This window comes from Nycticebus coucang, chromosome 2 (genome assembly GCF_027406575.1).
Source record: "Nycticebus coucang isolate mNycCou1 chromosome 2, mNycCou1.pri, whole genome shotgun sequence".
Taxonomy (NCBI): domain Eukaryota; kingdom Metazoa; phylum Chordata; class Mammalia; order Primates; family Lorisidae; genus Nycticebus; species Nycticebus coucang.
The window spans coordinates 2,653,066-2,668,837 of NC_069781.1; the positions used below are offsets into that span (position 1 = coordinate 2,653,066).

General features: G+C 56.4%; 1 long non-coding RNA gene across 3 annotated transcripts; it reads left to right on the top strand.

Annotated features, from left to right (window-relative positions):
• The first annotated feature begins 9,351 nt into the window (after positions 1-9,351).
• Positions 9,352-14,344, top strand: LOC128563181 (uncharacterized). 3 transcript variants are annotated; one of them, XR_008373756.1, is made up of 3 exons: positions 9,352-12,685; positions 12,803-12,872; positions 14,031-14,344. It is a non-coding gene; the product is annotated as an uncharacterized LOC128563181 (long non-coding RNA). The 3 variants fall into 3 exon arrangements; XR_008373759.1 differs by having other exon boundaries at positions 9,355-9,426; positions 9,660-12,872; XR_008373757.1 differs by having other exon boundaries at positions 9,352-12,872.
• Positions 14,345-15,772: the final 1,428 nt, after the last annotated feature.

Consider the following 15,772-nt stretch of genomic DNA (forward strand, 5'->3'; position numbering starts at 1 on the left):
GGGACCGCGGCTGAGGCTCCGCCCCTCTGCAGCGATTGGCTGCGGGGCGGCCCTGCGGAGCCGAGCCCGCCAATGGGACGGCCGCTCGCTGCCCTGATGTTCGGGCGCGGCCCGGGCTTTCCCGGGCGCGGCCGCCGCGTGCGGTCCCAGCCCCGAGCTCTGCCGAGGGCACCGGCCGCCAGGGAATGGGCTGGTCCCCCCCGCCCGGCCCTCGCAGGCGCTGACTGCTCTGTCCGCCTGCGGACGGTTGGACCCCTCTCCCTTGGAGGAAACCCAAGCCAGAGAGGGGAAGCGACTCGCCAAGGTCACACAGCGATCATTTGCCCCGCTCCGCCGCGCTCCCTGCTTCCTCTCTGCCGCACCGCCCCCCGGGGCCACCCCTGCCCCAGTCTAACTCCCTTGCCTCCTGCGTGGCTGGGCGGATCAGGTGGCGTTTCCAGGGCAGTGTGTGTGTGTGTGTGTGTGTGTGTGTGTGTGTGTGGACAGGCGCGGAATGAGGGGTCGGCAGGGCAGTTACGGAAAAGTCCAGGGGTCAAGATGTACCATTTCCCCCCGCCCAGTCCCCTCCCTGTGACTGTGGTGATAATTCGGGCTTGTTGTGCGTCATCCAGGTAAATAAGAAAAAAAAATATATAGGGAAAACAGAAACTGAAAATTTCATTCTCAAAAAATAACACAATGGTTTCAGTTCTCCCTTTGGACTTTTTCAGAGAGAAGGCTGAGCCACTCCCTGTTGGGCTACATGGGTGTGCCACATACATTTTAAAAATGATCCTTTGTTGTTGGATATTTGGGTTATTTCCGAATTTTACCAATTAAAATAGTAAAGACTTCCTATAAAGTTATATTCCCTTTTATTATAATCAAAATACAGCTGTGTAGAACAATGGAGGAAGTGGGGATGAGGGAAGTCGCATCCATCTCCCGCAGTTTAGCCTTTGGCAGTATTTTAATCTCTTTCCTTCCAGTCTCCCAGGGGTCTGTTGTGCATCCTTGCCATTGGGGCTTGTGTACTATTTTTTAACCACTTTACATTACAGTCTGAGCATTTTCCTGCCATCAAGAACATAAGCTTTGGGACTCAGGCACACCCAATAAAATGATAATGTCTCACAGTCCTCCTAACCATGTTTTAAAATTGAGGTAGAACAAATCTTAAATGTACAGCTCCATGAATCAATCTTCGTGTGCATCCTGTAATCACTGCCCAGATTAAGAAACAGATTTTGAGCCCCCTAGAAAGTCCTGTACACCCCTCCCCAATGCTCCCCTTCTCTCTGGTCTCACTACTCTGATATCAGCTGTTGTGAATTAGAATTCCTTCTCTTGAAACTTCTGTCTCCTTTTTAAAAATCAACTTTATGGGCTGGACATGGTGGTTTATACTTGTAATCCCAGCACTTTTTTTTTTTTTTTTTGCAGTTTTTGGCCGGTGCTAGGTTTGAACCTCCAGCATATGGGGCCAGTGCCCTACTCCTTTGATCCACAGGCACCGCCCCAATCCCAGCACTTCTGAATAAGGATGAAAGGAGGTTAAAGAGGATACAGGGAGGCTCGGTGCCCATAGCACAGTGGTTACGGGGCTGGCCACATGCACCTGGGCCAGCTAAACAATGACAACTGCAACAAGGACTAAAAATAGCCGGGCATTGTGGCAGGCGCCTGTAGTCCCAGCTACTTGGGAGGCTGAGGCAAGAGAATCGCTTATGTCCAAGAGTTTGATGTTCCTGTGAGCTGTGATGCTCTACCATGGCACTCTACCGAGGGTGACATAGTGAGATAATGTTTCAAAAAGAAAAAAAAAAAAAGAGGATACAGGGAGGTGGGAGAGGATGAGAATTATGATCTCTAGACAAGAAAGTTGAAAAAAACCCAGAAGTGAAGGGAGGAATTTTTTTTCTTTCTTTTTTTTTTTCAGTTATTGGCCAGGGTTGGGTTTGAACCCACTACCTCTGGCATATGGGGTTGGCACCCTATTCCTTTGAGCCACAGGCGCTGCCCTGAATGGAGGAATTTTAGGTGGGTGTGACCTAGTTAACCTAGTATGTGCTATTGTTCCTGAAAATATGACTTCTAGCGTGTGATGCAGGACCTCTAGGTGGTGAATGATACCCCCAAATCAAAGATAAAGATGTACACCATATTGCCATAAACATCACAAGACTAACAGACACACCATACCATACTAGTAAAATAAGTCAATAATTACTAATACGAATTATTATTATCATTATTATCATTGAGACAGAGTCTCATTTTGTCACCCTTGTAGAATGTCATGGCGTCATAGCTCACAGCAACTTCAAACTCATGGGCTCAAGCGATTCTCTTGCCTCAGCCTCCCAAGTAGCGCCCACCACAACACCCAGCTATTTTTTTGTTGCAGTTTGGCCGGGGCGGAATTCAACCCCGTCGCCCTCCGTATATGGGGCCAGTGCCCTACTCACTGAGCCATAGGCACTGCCCTTCTATCCCTTTTTTAAATCGCTGCGTAGCATTACATGGTATGGATGTAGCACAGTTCCTTATCTACTCTTTGATGGACAATTGGGTTATTTCCAGTTTTTGGCTAAACAGGTATATAGCAGGTATGAACTGGGGGTTCTTGTGCATAACTCTATTTTAACAGCTCTTTAAGGTTCTACTGAGTGGACAAACTTGAATTTGCTAAGGAATCTTCTGTCAAGGGCATTATGGCTGTTTCAAACAGTAGGGGCAGAAAGGATGTGAGCCTTTGTACGCACTGTCAGGATCACAGCCAACACTCCTGTAGCAAAAGACAGGTTCATATGAGAAAAACATAACAAGTTTATATAATCAAAGTTTTACATGACATAGGAGCCTTTAGAAGTGAAGACCCAGAGACTTGGGGACAGCCATCTGTCCTTGTGCTCAGGGTCCGTGAAGAACAGGCAGCCTTAGAAATGTGACTGTAACAGACCGAGGGGCACCGGAAGGCCTGTCTGTGCAGAGTCTCTTGGCCTCTCTGGGCAGCATCCTTTCTCCTGGGTGTGGGGCAGACCCCTCTGGATGGAGGGTCTGTGACCCACAATCAGATGAGGCAGGTCAGGGGACTTGTCTATGGCCAGCTGTTACACAGAAGGGCGAGGAAGGCAGGAGCCCTATTTTGAGGTTTTATGGCCAGCATTGGGGAGAGGGGTGTTCCAGAGTGTGTGTGGAAGCCTGGGCTGGCTTGATCCCAAGTCCCACTCCTTTCATGGCATCTCTTCCCCCAAGAGGGACGTCTTATTTCAGAGCACAGAAAGAGGGCTCCTGGAGGGAGCCTTGGATCTGTCCTGTGGCCCCGGACAGCTGCTGTCCTCTCTCGCCTGGACACACCGAAAGCTGGGGTGACAGCGTGGCTCCTGGCTGGATCCTTCCTATTCTGGCACTCTGGCTCAGCCCCTCCCCGAGGGAGGCTGCAAAGAGGGCGGGTTTGGTAGAAAAAAGAGCCCAAGTGCATCTATGCAGGATACTACTCTGCTGAGCCTGTCACCAGGGATTGTGGCCACTGAGGGGCAGGCCCTGTCTAGGATATGGGTCCTGTGGCTGGAAGGTAAGCGGCCTGTGCACACCCCACTGGTAATAGGGAGGGTCCTGGGGAGGCTGGCAGAGACCATCCCTAGCCCTGGATTGTTCCCTTCCTTGGCTGGTCCAGGAAGCTGAATCCTAGCAAATGACCTGGTCTAAACTCTGGCCGTGTACTGAGGAGGGGGTCCATGTTCCCAGGCCTCAGGCTATTGTGCTGCCTCTGCCAACCTCTGGGGTTTTTGGGGAGCCACTTTTCTTGTAAAGCCTCACTTTTCCTATCTGTGAGATGGATGTAGCCAGGTGCCCACCTGACTCCAGCAGGAAGAGGGCACTGCCTCACTGTTGCAGCTGCACAAAGGTCCCTCCAGACCAGTCCAACAGCTTCCACGTGCTGGGAAACAGGCCAAGCTGCATGCCAAGGTGTCTGAGGGGCACAGCAGGGCTGAACCTGATTTTCTAGCCCCATCACCTCTGGGGGAAGGTAAGCAGGTGGGGAGTGAATGCCTGTGGGTACTTACCTTGTGGGACCCTCATCTTCCCCTGTGCCTTTGACCCCCACTTTACAGAGGAGAAAACTGAGGCTCAGGGCCACTGCCCATGGTCAGTTTTGGGGCACCTCATGGCTCCATGTCAGGCCTTCCCAAGGGCATGGGGTGGGAGGCAGGTGGAGGATAGGCAGGTGGGTCCTTCCCAGAGGAGGCCCTGCCCTCTGCCTCTTTCCTACAGATGGGCCACCCAGGACCCCCTGAGGAGAAGGTCTCTACCACCCAGCTGTCTGCAGTTCCCAATGTCCCCAGAGACGTCCATGATGATGTCCTCCCTGGCCCTGAAAACTCGGACCTGGTGCCCTCAGTGGCTCTGGCTGCAGCCCTGGTTCTGCTGTTCCTCTTGCTCTCAGCCTGGCTGGTGTGGGACAGGCCCTGCCCAGGCTCTTGCTAATGTGGGTTTTCAGGGCATGGAGGAGGTGTCCCTGATGGGCCTGACAGAATCCGGAGAGGCAGGCAGGAGTGCCACTGGTGACCTCAGGGCAGCTGAGCTTCCCAGCCACACTCTGAACCAAATAGAAGCCCAGGTGGAACCTCAGGAGGGCACCGCACCTGGCTCAGAGCAGGATCCTCACTCTCTGGCAGCCTTGGCACCGAAGCACTCCGGCCGATGGGGGCTCAAACCACGTCCTTTCCTCGTTTGCTGGAGGGCCCTGTGTGTACCCTCATCTTTATAGGTCCCCATAGGTATAGCCAATAAGGCCAATTGGTCCCCAAGTATTTGTAAAATGAATCAGTGAGTTAAGAGATGGAGATACTAGCCCAGGCCCTGCCTGTGCTGGGCTTTGTGAGGTGGACAAGTGCCTTTTCCATTCAGGGTCTCCATTTTCCCAGTCATCTATTGAGGATGACAACACCTGTGTGTGGGCTCTGCTAGGAGGGCCCACCAGGGATGGGCACTCTGTGGCCATCTCTGCAGCAGACACTTTCTGTGCACTGGGCCCTGTCTTCCCCAGGATGCAGAAAACCCTCCAGAGAGCTGGGAGGGTGCAGCTGGCAGAATGTGCTGGTCTTGATTGCCACCTGGTGGTCATAATCTAAACTGCACCATACACTGCGTGAGTCCCCTTGGGGCGGCCCCTGGTCTGTGCAGAGTTGGCTGTGGCTTTTTATTTATTTTATTATTATTATTATTATTATTTGTTTTTGCAGTTTCTGGCCAGGGCTGGGTTTGAACCCGTCACCTCCGGCATACGGGGCCGGCGCCCTACTCCTTTGAGCTACAGGCACTGTCCTGCTTTTTATTTATTTATTTATTTATTTTTTTTGTAGAGACAGAGTCTCACTTTGTCACCCTCAGAAGAGTGCTATGGCATCACAGCTCACAGCAATCTCCAGCTCTTGGGCTTAGGCGATTCTCTTGCCTCAGCCTCCCCAGTAGCTGGGACCACAGGCGCCCACCACAATGCCCTGCTATTCGGCTTTTTATTTTTTAACGTGGAAAATTTTGAGATTGTAGAGAAGCACAAATCCTGTTACCCAGAGAAAATTGCATTTAACATTTGCTATTCATCTTCTTTCCTCCATCTCTGTATCTGTAATTTCCTTACCAAAAAAACCACAAAAAACAAAAAAAAAACAACCCTCCAAAATCACCTAAGGGAGGAGGTGATTGGTGAGCTGTTGAGCTCCAGGGTCAGAGCTGCCCAGGTCTCTGTGCAGGGGTGCCAGTGGCCTCCTGCCTCACTGCCACCCTCTCTCTGACCTCCAGGAGGAAGATACACATTTCTGGGGAGGGGCAGAAACCTTTATGTTGGGACCTGGAGGTTCCAGGGTGACTCTGCCTCTCCCTGAATGAGTGTTCTTAGAGCCCTACTGTGTGCTGTGGGGGCAGTCCCCTCTGAGGGGAATGGGAAGGACAGATGGTTGCCGTGTGCAGAGGCAGGGCTGTGCCTGCTGGAGTGCTGGTGGGCTCTGAGGTGTGTGTGTGTGTGTGGGGCATAAGGTCCCAGGGGCAAAAGCAGACCACGGAGAGCTCAGAGGTCAACTTTGAGCTATCCACCTCCAGCTCCCAGCCACCCCTGGGGAACGAAGGCCTCTGGAGCCCCAGAAGCAGCATGGGCAAGGGGCGTGCAGTGTAAGCTCACCTGCTTCCAGGGGCCCGGACCACGCTTTGTCCATCCCAGGTCTCCTTAGCAGGCAGGCTTCTTCTCCCTCCTCCTCCAGTTTTCTGAAGACAGAGTTCCAGTCTGTTTGTCCCCTCTGGGGCAGTCTGGAAGCCAAGAGCTCCTTCTGCCCCTGTCTGCAGTGAATGTTATTGAAGGGCCTTGGTCTCATCTGCCTTGAAAAGACAACCTGAAGATCGGGGCCTTAGAGACACTCCCCGGGAGAGGGAGATGGAGCCCAGAGGTTTGGGGAAGCTTCTGAAGCAGTCGGGGTGTGCATTTCAGGGCCAAAGGCTTGGTGGCTAGACCATGGCAGCGTCAGAAGGACAGGGCTGGCCCCAGATGCCTCGCTCACCTGACTCCTGCCCTCCACTGCCTCCCTCCTGTTGGGCCTGCCTATGGAGAGCCCTGGGCAGCAGGTGTGGCTCCCACCACCTCTAGCCTTCTGCCTTGGGCTTTTCTGGTCTCCCCCCACTATCCCCACCCTACTGGAGGAGAGAGTTCCCCAGCTCCCTGCTCTGTCTCCCCACATTTCCCCTACATGTGTCCTGTCCAGTGGAGATGCTGAGGCCCAGCTTCTTTCTGCTAGGGTGGGGTGGCTGGGCTGGGGGCTGCCGGGGGTCCCCTGCTCCTACCTCCCTGCACCTCCCTACCTCTTCCCACCATCTTAGCCTCGGCCTCCTTCCTTCCCAGGGCTGAGACCACACCTGAAGTTCCAGGCATCCTACCCTGGCTGGGATCCATCAAGACTTGGGGGGGGATTGGGTCAGGCACAGTGGCTCCTGCCTGTGATGCCAGCACTCTGGGAGGCTGAGGTGGGAAGATCCCTTGTTTGGCCAGGGTTGGGCTTAAACCTGCCATTTCTGACTTATGGGGTTGGCGCCTTACTCCTTTGAGCCACAGGTGCCGCCAGGACTCAGCTCTTACCACCAGCACTCTCCAGTTGTGTGACCTCAGGAAAGTCATTTGCCCTCTGGATCTCATTCTCTGCTCAGGCTTTGGAGGTTCTGGGGTTCCTGCCACCTTTCTGCTTCCACTCTTTCCTGCTTCTTTCTTGAAAGGATCTAATTTTGCTTGGGGGTGGCCATGTGCCCAGCTCAGATAGGTGACTCTCCAGCCCTCTCGTGGCTAGCTGGGCATGTGAATCAGCTCTGGTCATGAGGTTTAAGTAGGGAGGCCAGTGGGGCAATGCCTCCTTTTCTGGCAAGTCTTACCAGAGAGTGTTCTGGGTCCTGTCCACTTCCTCCTGCCTGGAACCTAGTCATGTTGTCTGGGCTGTAGCAGCTCTCCTGCAGCAGAGAGGTCAAGAGCCCAGCTCAGATGGTGGGCAGAGATGGGGTGAGAGTCAGGTTCTCTGGTGATGTGGCTGGGCCTGGACTTTTGTGTAAAGTTTGGTGGGCAGCTCTCTCTGTGCATTGCAGCCTCACACACTCCTAACAGATACGGATGTCAAGTTCCTCGCCACTTGGGCACTGGGGGACCCAGATACTAGGAGGGGCTGCACACAGGTGTGCTCTGGAGCCCCCTTCACATCTGCATGCCGAGGGGCACTGAGGGCTTGTTCTCAGAGGCACATGGGCTGGCTGTCAAGAGGGCTCTGCTGCTGCGTGGCTGTCTCTAGACAGGGGCCCTCATTAGCTCAGAGGAAGAGGGAAGAGGGGCAGACGGGGACAGGAGGAGGTAGAGGAAGGGGTGGAGGAGTGGAGGAGGCCTGCTGGGGAGGAAAGCTAAGCCTCCTCTGCCTCCCTGGGTCACGCACTCAAGAATGGGTGACAGATGGGGGCCCTTTCCTCTCAGGCCCGTGGAGGTGAGGAGCACCCGGACAGTGAAGGCAGAGGCCAGGTACTCAGCAGGGATTGCCTGTCTTCTCTCCTCCTGCAGGTAGAAGCCAGTCCTGGGGGCTGGGCCAGGGTGCAACGTCCCCTTTTCCATCCTACTAGAGGCCTCCTGGACACTCCCTCCAGACGTGTCTGGGCACCTCTGAGGGGTTCCAGCCCACCCATGTGTATTAGGCGTGCCTTGTTTAGGGGCATGGAGAAAACAGGAAAAGGCAGGGCAAGGCTGACGTGTCCCCTGTGCGGCTCATCGTCCCCTCCCCTCCAGTGTCTGCCTGTTTCCAGGGTCCCAGCTGGGCGGCCTAGGTCCAGGTTAGAGTTGTCAGTGGGTGTCTTCCCTCCACAGGCCTCTGTTTCCTCATCTGGGAAATGGGGAGAGGTGAGCGCTGAGCACGGGCAAACCCAGGCCCAGGGGGCCTGACATCCAACAATCTTAGTCTCTTTTGTCACTGAGGCTTTCTGCTCTAACAGTGTAAGTTTATGGATGAGGACAGCTGCCTGGGGTATGGATGAGGCCCTGATTCTGACCCTGTGAAGTGAGTTCCTTCTCCTCTGGGGCTTTCTACCTGGCATAAAGGGAAGGGCCAGACCATTCATCCTCTGCCCTGGCCAGATAAGCCATGACCTTGGTCTGCAACCATGGGGGTTCATGTTCTCCCACACCTAGCTGTTGGCACTGGCTGGGCCTGGGAGTCCTGAGGAGGGTGAGGGACCAGGAGTACCACCTGGCCAGACAAGGCCCATGCCTGCCCTGCCAGCCTGGCGTCTCCACCTCTCCCCAGGCCAGCCAACACCCAGTCCTGGGACTCGCCAAGTATTTGTGGGCTGCTAAGTAGCACGACAGCTGCTTTTCTTGCTAAAGTGTGACATTACATTTTTCTGGATGGCCGGACACTTCCTGGCCTGTAGCATGCTAAGTGGTCAGTCTCATTGTCCTGCCATCCTCCTGAGTTCCTGCCTATCCCCAATATTGTCCGTGCTGGCTGGTGATAGGGTCAGGCCGAGACACTCCTGCCTGTGTTCAGACAGAGCCCAGACTGAGCCCTCGGGGCTGCAGGTGGCCCAGGAAACTTCCCCTGGGTTATTTTTGGCCCCTGTGCTGGCCTGTGGACTCCCTGCCAAAAGCAATTACTGAATTTTCATCTTGTTTTGCTGATGGTTTGGAGTATGTCAAAAATGTTCCACTGGAAGACCCAAGGGCACTTAGGGTGTGGGGGAGCCGGGGGCTCAGGAGCCCAGCTGTGGCCGGGTTCCCTGGGAACTGACCTTTGGGGTTGCTGGTGAGGAGGAGGGACCAGCGGAGAGGGCTGTTTACTTCCAGCTGCCACTGGTGGCGTGTGCTCCTTTGTCCCCGGAACAGCACTGGGGCCTTCTCTCCCATGTCGTGTGGGAGGAAACGGGCTTGGAGAGGTTTTGCACTGGCGGAGTGGGGTACCCTCAGCTGTACCCTCTGTTCTGAGGGCTGCTACCTTCCTAGCCTCAGCTGGAGGCCAGGGGCCAGGGATAGGGAGGAGCGATCAGGGGCTGTCCCAGGCTTGCTTCTCACCAGTGGGGTCTGCTCAGTGGAGTCAGAAGAGGGATCAATGTGACCATTTTTTTTTTTTAAATGTCTGAGTTGCTGCTTTGTTTACCTTTGTTCACAGTTGCCAAGTGCAGCCCAGTGGACTCAGGAAAATGGGTTGCAGAGGAAGGTAGACTGTGGCCTCCCACCTGCCTGCTGGGACTTCTCTTGGGAGCACCATGGCAGCACATCTGGAGGCCGTGTGCTGTATGATCCCATCCCAGCAGCCCTGGGGGGGAGACCCCCCATGAAACCACTGGCTGCTGAGAAGCCCAGGCAGGAGGAGGCTCACGGCTCCTGGTGGCTCTGCAGATAGTGGGTGAGTGGCGGTCCCAGGATTTGCACTGTCTGGATTCACAGCACCCTCTGGACCTTGGAGTTTCCCAAGTCTGCAGGCAGGGATAGCTGCTGGCCCCCGCCCTGACTCTGGCCCCGTCAGACGGCCTTTCCTCTGCTTCCTGAGGTCCTCTTGGCTGTCCTGGCCCGACCACCTGTAGACAGCCACACAGTTGCTTGCCACATTGACTGTGGGCAGGGTACAGGGCGGAGGCAGCACGTGGGTTGGGGACTTGGGTGTTCCTGGCCTGCTGAAGGCCCCCTATTTCTTGGCTGCCATCTGGAAACCAAGGGGTCTTGGGTTCCCACTCCTGCCCATTGGGCTTTGCTTGCTGTAGCCTAGGGATGTGGCGTATGTGAGGCCTAAGCACAGCAGGGCCCCAGGGTGTCTGGGGGCAGGTCTGGGGCTGGACGGGTCCTGGGGCCTTAGGGTTCGTGCTCACCCCGGGTAGGCTGGGTGCTGCCTGGTGGGCTTTGGAGAGGGGGTGAGAGACTCTTTCCACCTGGGCTGCTTGCTCATGCCACTGGCCCAGGAAACCCCTACTTTTCCCACACTGCTTGGGGGTGCCCAATAGGCAAAGGGTAGCAGGAGGGGCCAGACCATTGTCCTGGAAGCCTGGCCATCCCGCCTCAGAAGATCATAATCCTGATCCAGGAGGAGGCCAGCGGCTAGGTCACTGCCCTGAGCTTGGGGGCACATCTGACCCTGACCCCTCTACCCATCTTCAGTGCCCATGACAAGGGGAGTTTCTGGAAGCAGGGTGAGGTGGGACTCTGGGGCAGAAGAGTTTGGGCCACATCCGAAGGTTTGAGATTCCCTGGGTCCTGAGACTTCACTTATTAGCATGCCCTGGACAGCTCCACCTGAGGGGCAGGGTCTCCAGTCCATGCACACCTGGTGCCCAGAGAGCAGCCTCTGCCGTATCATGCCCCATTCCAGGAGGATGAGCCCCCTCCATATGCAGGTGTGTGTGTCTAGGTGTATGTGCATTGTGTCTGCACTTGTGTGCACACCTGTGTGCATGGGCCTGAATGTGTGTGCTCCTGCATGGGTGTACCTGAGTGTGTGCGTGCACCTGTGTGTGTGTGCAGCTGTGCAGTGCACCCGAGTGTGTGTGCATACCTGTGTTGTACACCTGAATGTGTGCGCATACCTGTTTGGTGCACCTGAGTGTGTGCGCATACCTGTTTGGTGCACCTGAGTGTTGCGCACCTGTGTGGTGCACCTTAGCGTGTGTGCGCACCTGTGTTGTACACCTGTGTGCGGACACCTGTGTGGTGCACCTGAGTATCGCACACCTGTGTGGTGCACCTTAGTGTTGCACACCTGTGCAGTGCACCTGAGTGTTGCACACTTGTGTGGTGTTCCTGAGTGTGTGTGCACACCTGTGCAGTGCATTTGAGCATGTGTGCACACCTGCATGGTGCACCTCAGTGTTGCACACCTGTGTGGTGCTCCTGAGCGTGTGTGCATACCTGTGCGGTGTTCCTGAGCATGTGCGCACACCTGTGCAGTGTTCCTGAGTGTGTGCAGACTCCTGTGTGGTGCACCTGAGTGGTGCACACCTGTGTGGTGCACCTGCACACATGCATGCTGTTATGTTGTGACAAGGCAACAGCACTTTGTCAGGATCGGTCCATCACCTGCTCCAGTGCCAGGTGTTTCTCAGAGTGCTTGTGCCCAGCTCAGGCTCTAGGTGTAGGACTGGCCCTTCACTGCAGAGCTGCCGGGCCAGTGGTCAGACAAAAACGGAAAACCATCAAGCCGCTAGCAGGCAGGTGGGGTGGAGGTGTGTATAGGGCACTGGGGGCACAGAAGAGCCAGGACCAGGCCACTTTCCAGAGAAGGTGATGCCTGAGTTAGTGCAAATGCCTGTGTGAGGCAGGATGGGGGTGAGGGGTCCAAAGGCCCAGGAGGGAGGTGTGGGACACTGGGTGTGTGCGTGGGGTGTAAGCACATGTGTGGCCCAGCCTCAGAAGCTCTGCATCGGCCTGGGTATGGGTGGCGTTCTCAGATGCCTTGTGTCTCGTGTCCCCGTGTCTGCAGGCCTCGGTCTGGACCGGCACATGCATTTGTAATTACGTCTGAGATTTCAGGGGGAGAAGGTGGTGGCTGCCCTGCGCCAGTTCAAAGGCTTTACCTTGGGAGAACTCAGAACGTCTGTCGGCAGAGCTCGGCCCACACCAGTGACCAAGGAGGCCGGGAGAGATGCTGAGGTCCTACGTGTGTCCTTGCCTGGTGGGGGTGCTGTGAGGCAGCCTTGGGAGTTGACTGATCAGCTGCCAGAGGACGCGCTCCTCCGAGAAGAAGTGGGTTTTGCTTTCTCAGGCCTGGAGGTTGGATACTGGGTCTGTGCTGTTCTTAATAGCACTGGCCAGCAGGCTCAGACGTCGTGGGGGGGGGGGTCAGGAATCTGGGGAGTGGCTGGGGCGGGGCTGCTGGTGTTGGGGTCAGGCCTCTCCCTGTATGGAGCAGTCAGAGACCCCTCTGTCCAGGCACAGGTCTGCTGCAGGGGTGGGGAGGGTCTGGGAAGCGCCTTGGGAATCCTGCCACCACAGCTGGGACACTAACCAGTTCCTAGTCCCCTAAGTGCAGTTTTCCATGTGGCCGCCAGGCTGGTGGGCTTCCCATGGTGGCTACTCTTGGCCTCTGTCTTCTGGGGCCTGGTGTGAGTGTGGCCCTCGTGGACACAACATCTAAGTAGCAGGCTGGGCTCTCTGGCCTCCGTGTGTGTGAACAGTGGTCAGAGTCCCCAATGACTCAGGTCCCAGGTAAATCTGTGGAGTCCTCTGATGTCACCCAAGGCTACCTCACCCCCTACCGTCAGGGCCCAGAGCAGAGGCCTCTGTTTGGAGACGCTGCCTTGGTGCTCTCCTGCCCATTCTCAGGGTCCCCTCCTTCTGGACATTTGTTGGGATAGTGATCACCTCATAGTGGGCGCTGGACAGGCCTTGCCTGGTAAGAAGCTCCCACAGAGCAGGGCTGGTGTGTGTGTGCGTGTACACATGCGTGTGCTGCCCCAGATCCTGGTGACTGGGAACCACCGCCAGGGAGTGGGGAGGCAGGGCTCTGTGTCCCGTTTGTGGGCAAAATTGGGGCTCATGGATGCTGTGGTGCCCACAGAGCACAGACCTGCATTTCTGAGAACCCCATGGCGGGAGGCGCTGAAGCTCCTCAGGGCTTCCCTTGTCTGCAAGACTCTTGTCCATTAGCACAAGAGCCTACTGTCCCTGGCCCCTCTGCTATGGAGGGCTGGCCCTTCCCCAGGCACCTCCCCAGCCCAGGCCTGCTCCCTCCTTGTAAGGCCCAGTCAGGCATAGCAGGCCCGGGCCTGCCCTGAACTGGCCAGGTGGGTGGTCTTCAGATCAATGATGCTCTGGCTTTGAGACCCTCCCAGACGTGCTTGGACAGGGGCTGGTATGAAGAAGACGCCGGAGCTGGGTGGAGCCAGCCCCACACCTCTCTGGGTGGCTGATACTTCTCAACTCATAACTCTTCTCATGTGGCTGGGGTGCACCCCGGTGTGGAGGGCATGCCCGTGCCTTGGCAGCTGCAGGGAAGAAGGCACTCTGACATCAGGGGTCTATGGTTCAGAGGCCTGGGTGCCACGCTCTGGCTTGCTCACTCCAGCCTGTTGGGTCTCCTGTGACTAGGATGTCACAGGCCGCATGAGGTCGAGGCAGTGTGCTCGCTCTTGGGGCCTCCTGAGCTGCCCCCACAGCTGGTTGGCCTGAAATGCAGACTCTGCGACCTGGAGCCGCCCCACCTCTGGGAGCTGAACTGCAGCTGACTCGGCCTCTCCTGCTCCCAGAACTGAGCTCCTTGGCTCCAGCGGCCGGCGAGGCGTGGAGCAGCAGCCTGGCCTGTGGGAGGGGTTCCTGGGCCCAGCCGACAGACAGAGTGTGCAGCCCTCCAGGAGCCCCTGTCCACTCTGTCTCAGCCTGGGCCGATCCAGGGTTCTGACTCCACCTGAAAAGTGCCTGGAGGGAGAGTGTGCTCAGACCCATGGGGCCCAGTGATGTCCAAAAGCCCATGTTGCCATGACAGGAAAGGGCGCGGTGGTCAGTACATGGCACTGTCCACTGCCCGGGTCAAGGCTGCTCTGTCTCCTTCCAGCTGACCTCTCCTTTGGACTTGTGCCTCAGTGCCCTCAGCTACAGATGGGACGCAGATGACCCCTGCCGCTCAGGGGTCCTGTGAGGAGACCCAGAACAGCAGCCCACATGGGAGACTGCAGAATTGGATGCCCACAGCTCCTGGTGTTCAAATGGTCTTTCAAGTGTCTCTGTGTCAGAGTTTCCTGTGACACCTATGAGGGACTGCAGTGGTTTCTGAAAAGGAAAAGCAGTCGCTTCGAACTGACCTAGAAGCATCATTAAGCTATGCATTGCTCTTGGAGTAAAAAGTAAAATAAAAATAAACAAAAAGCACCCCCAAATCTCTCCATCTGTCATACACCCATGTGCTGGCAGCTGATGGCAGTGCTGAGGAGCTGGAGGGCAGATGGAGGCAGCGGGACTGCACGTTCTGGCTCTCTGGGGGCGCCGTCATTGGGGCCACACCTGTGGTATGGGACTCAGCCTGAGATGGGCTGGGGGAAGGGCACTTTGGAGGGCTGGTGAGAGGTGGTGGGGTGCGAGCCTGGAGGGTGGTGAGATTCTGGCAGGTGAGGGCAGAGGTGCATGCAGTGGTGTTCTGTGCGGGGACTGCACACACAGGGCCGAGGCACACGTGCTGGGCTGTGGGGCCACCTAATGAGGAGAGTAGCTAAGGCCGTCCCTCAAGGAGGCATCCAGGTGTGGCATTCAGGTGGGGTAGGAGGTTCCTGAGCGGCCATGAGCTGAGCCAGATGGTGCCACCCAGAGCAGCTCCCTGCCCGGAGGGACATCCCGGTCCATGGGGCATGTGTGCAACATTTAGGGCAGCCTCCGCTGGCTCCTCAGATTCCCTGCCATGGCTCCAGAGCAGGTGGAGAGCCACAGCACGGGTTCTGGAAGCTTCACAGCCTTCTCCTCCCACCCCCCATCCACTCTGGGAGGACCACAGCACCCACCCTACCTGACAGATGGCACTCAGCCTGGCAGGTCAAGAAAAACGCTCACATGTCCCTCAGTGCAGACAAGGGTGGGTGGGAGAGATTGCTTTGTTAGGCCGGGACGGGGCGAGCCAAGCTCCGGGACACACTGTCCCCTGGCCTGGCCTGCTGGAGTGGGGCCCGTGCTGGGAATGGCGTCTGACCCTGTGTTCCCGGCGGGGCTGAGGCAGTGTCCTCAAGACACAGCTGTACCCAGCTGCTCCCTGAATGACATAGTGCAGAAAGTCTGCCTCCCCCTTGCAGCTCTGCCAACCAAGGGACCACCCGTCACAGGTGTCTGGGCCTTTTGGGGGACCCATGATTATTGGGGTAACAGAACAGAGGCCAAGATCTGCAGATTTGGGAAATACGTTGACTTCCTAGAGGCCTCGCCGGTACATTGGGAGCTAAGAACGTTTGTCTACCATCCAAGTCGACGGGCTGCCCTTTGTTCAGGCTTGTGAAGTTGGGGAGTGTCCTGGCCTCCGGTGGAACAGCTCGTCACTCCCTCTGTCCCAGGTAGAGAGTGGCCACTGTGCCCTTTGCCCTCCTTGAGTCCAGAGGTATTCTGCTCAGATGCTGTTCCTGAATCCTCACTGGAGCATTAGCCTTCAAAGGGAGGAAGGAAAGCTAAGCCTGTGTTCAAAGGTCAGCTAAGCCCCGTACTGACTCTGGGCCTCTGGGTGCCTGGGGCTGCCTCCCAGAGGCTCAGGCTCTGTCTCAGGGACTTAGTGGAGGGGCCAAGTGTGGATGGTGGTGTGGGTGGGAAGTAGGGAATACTCAG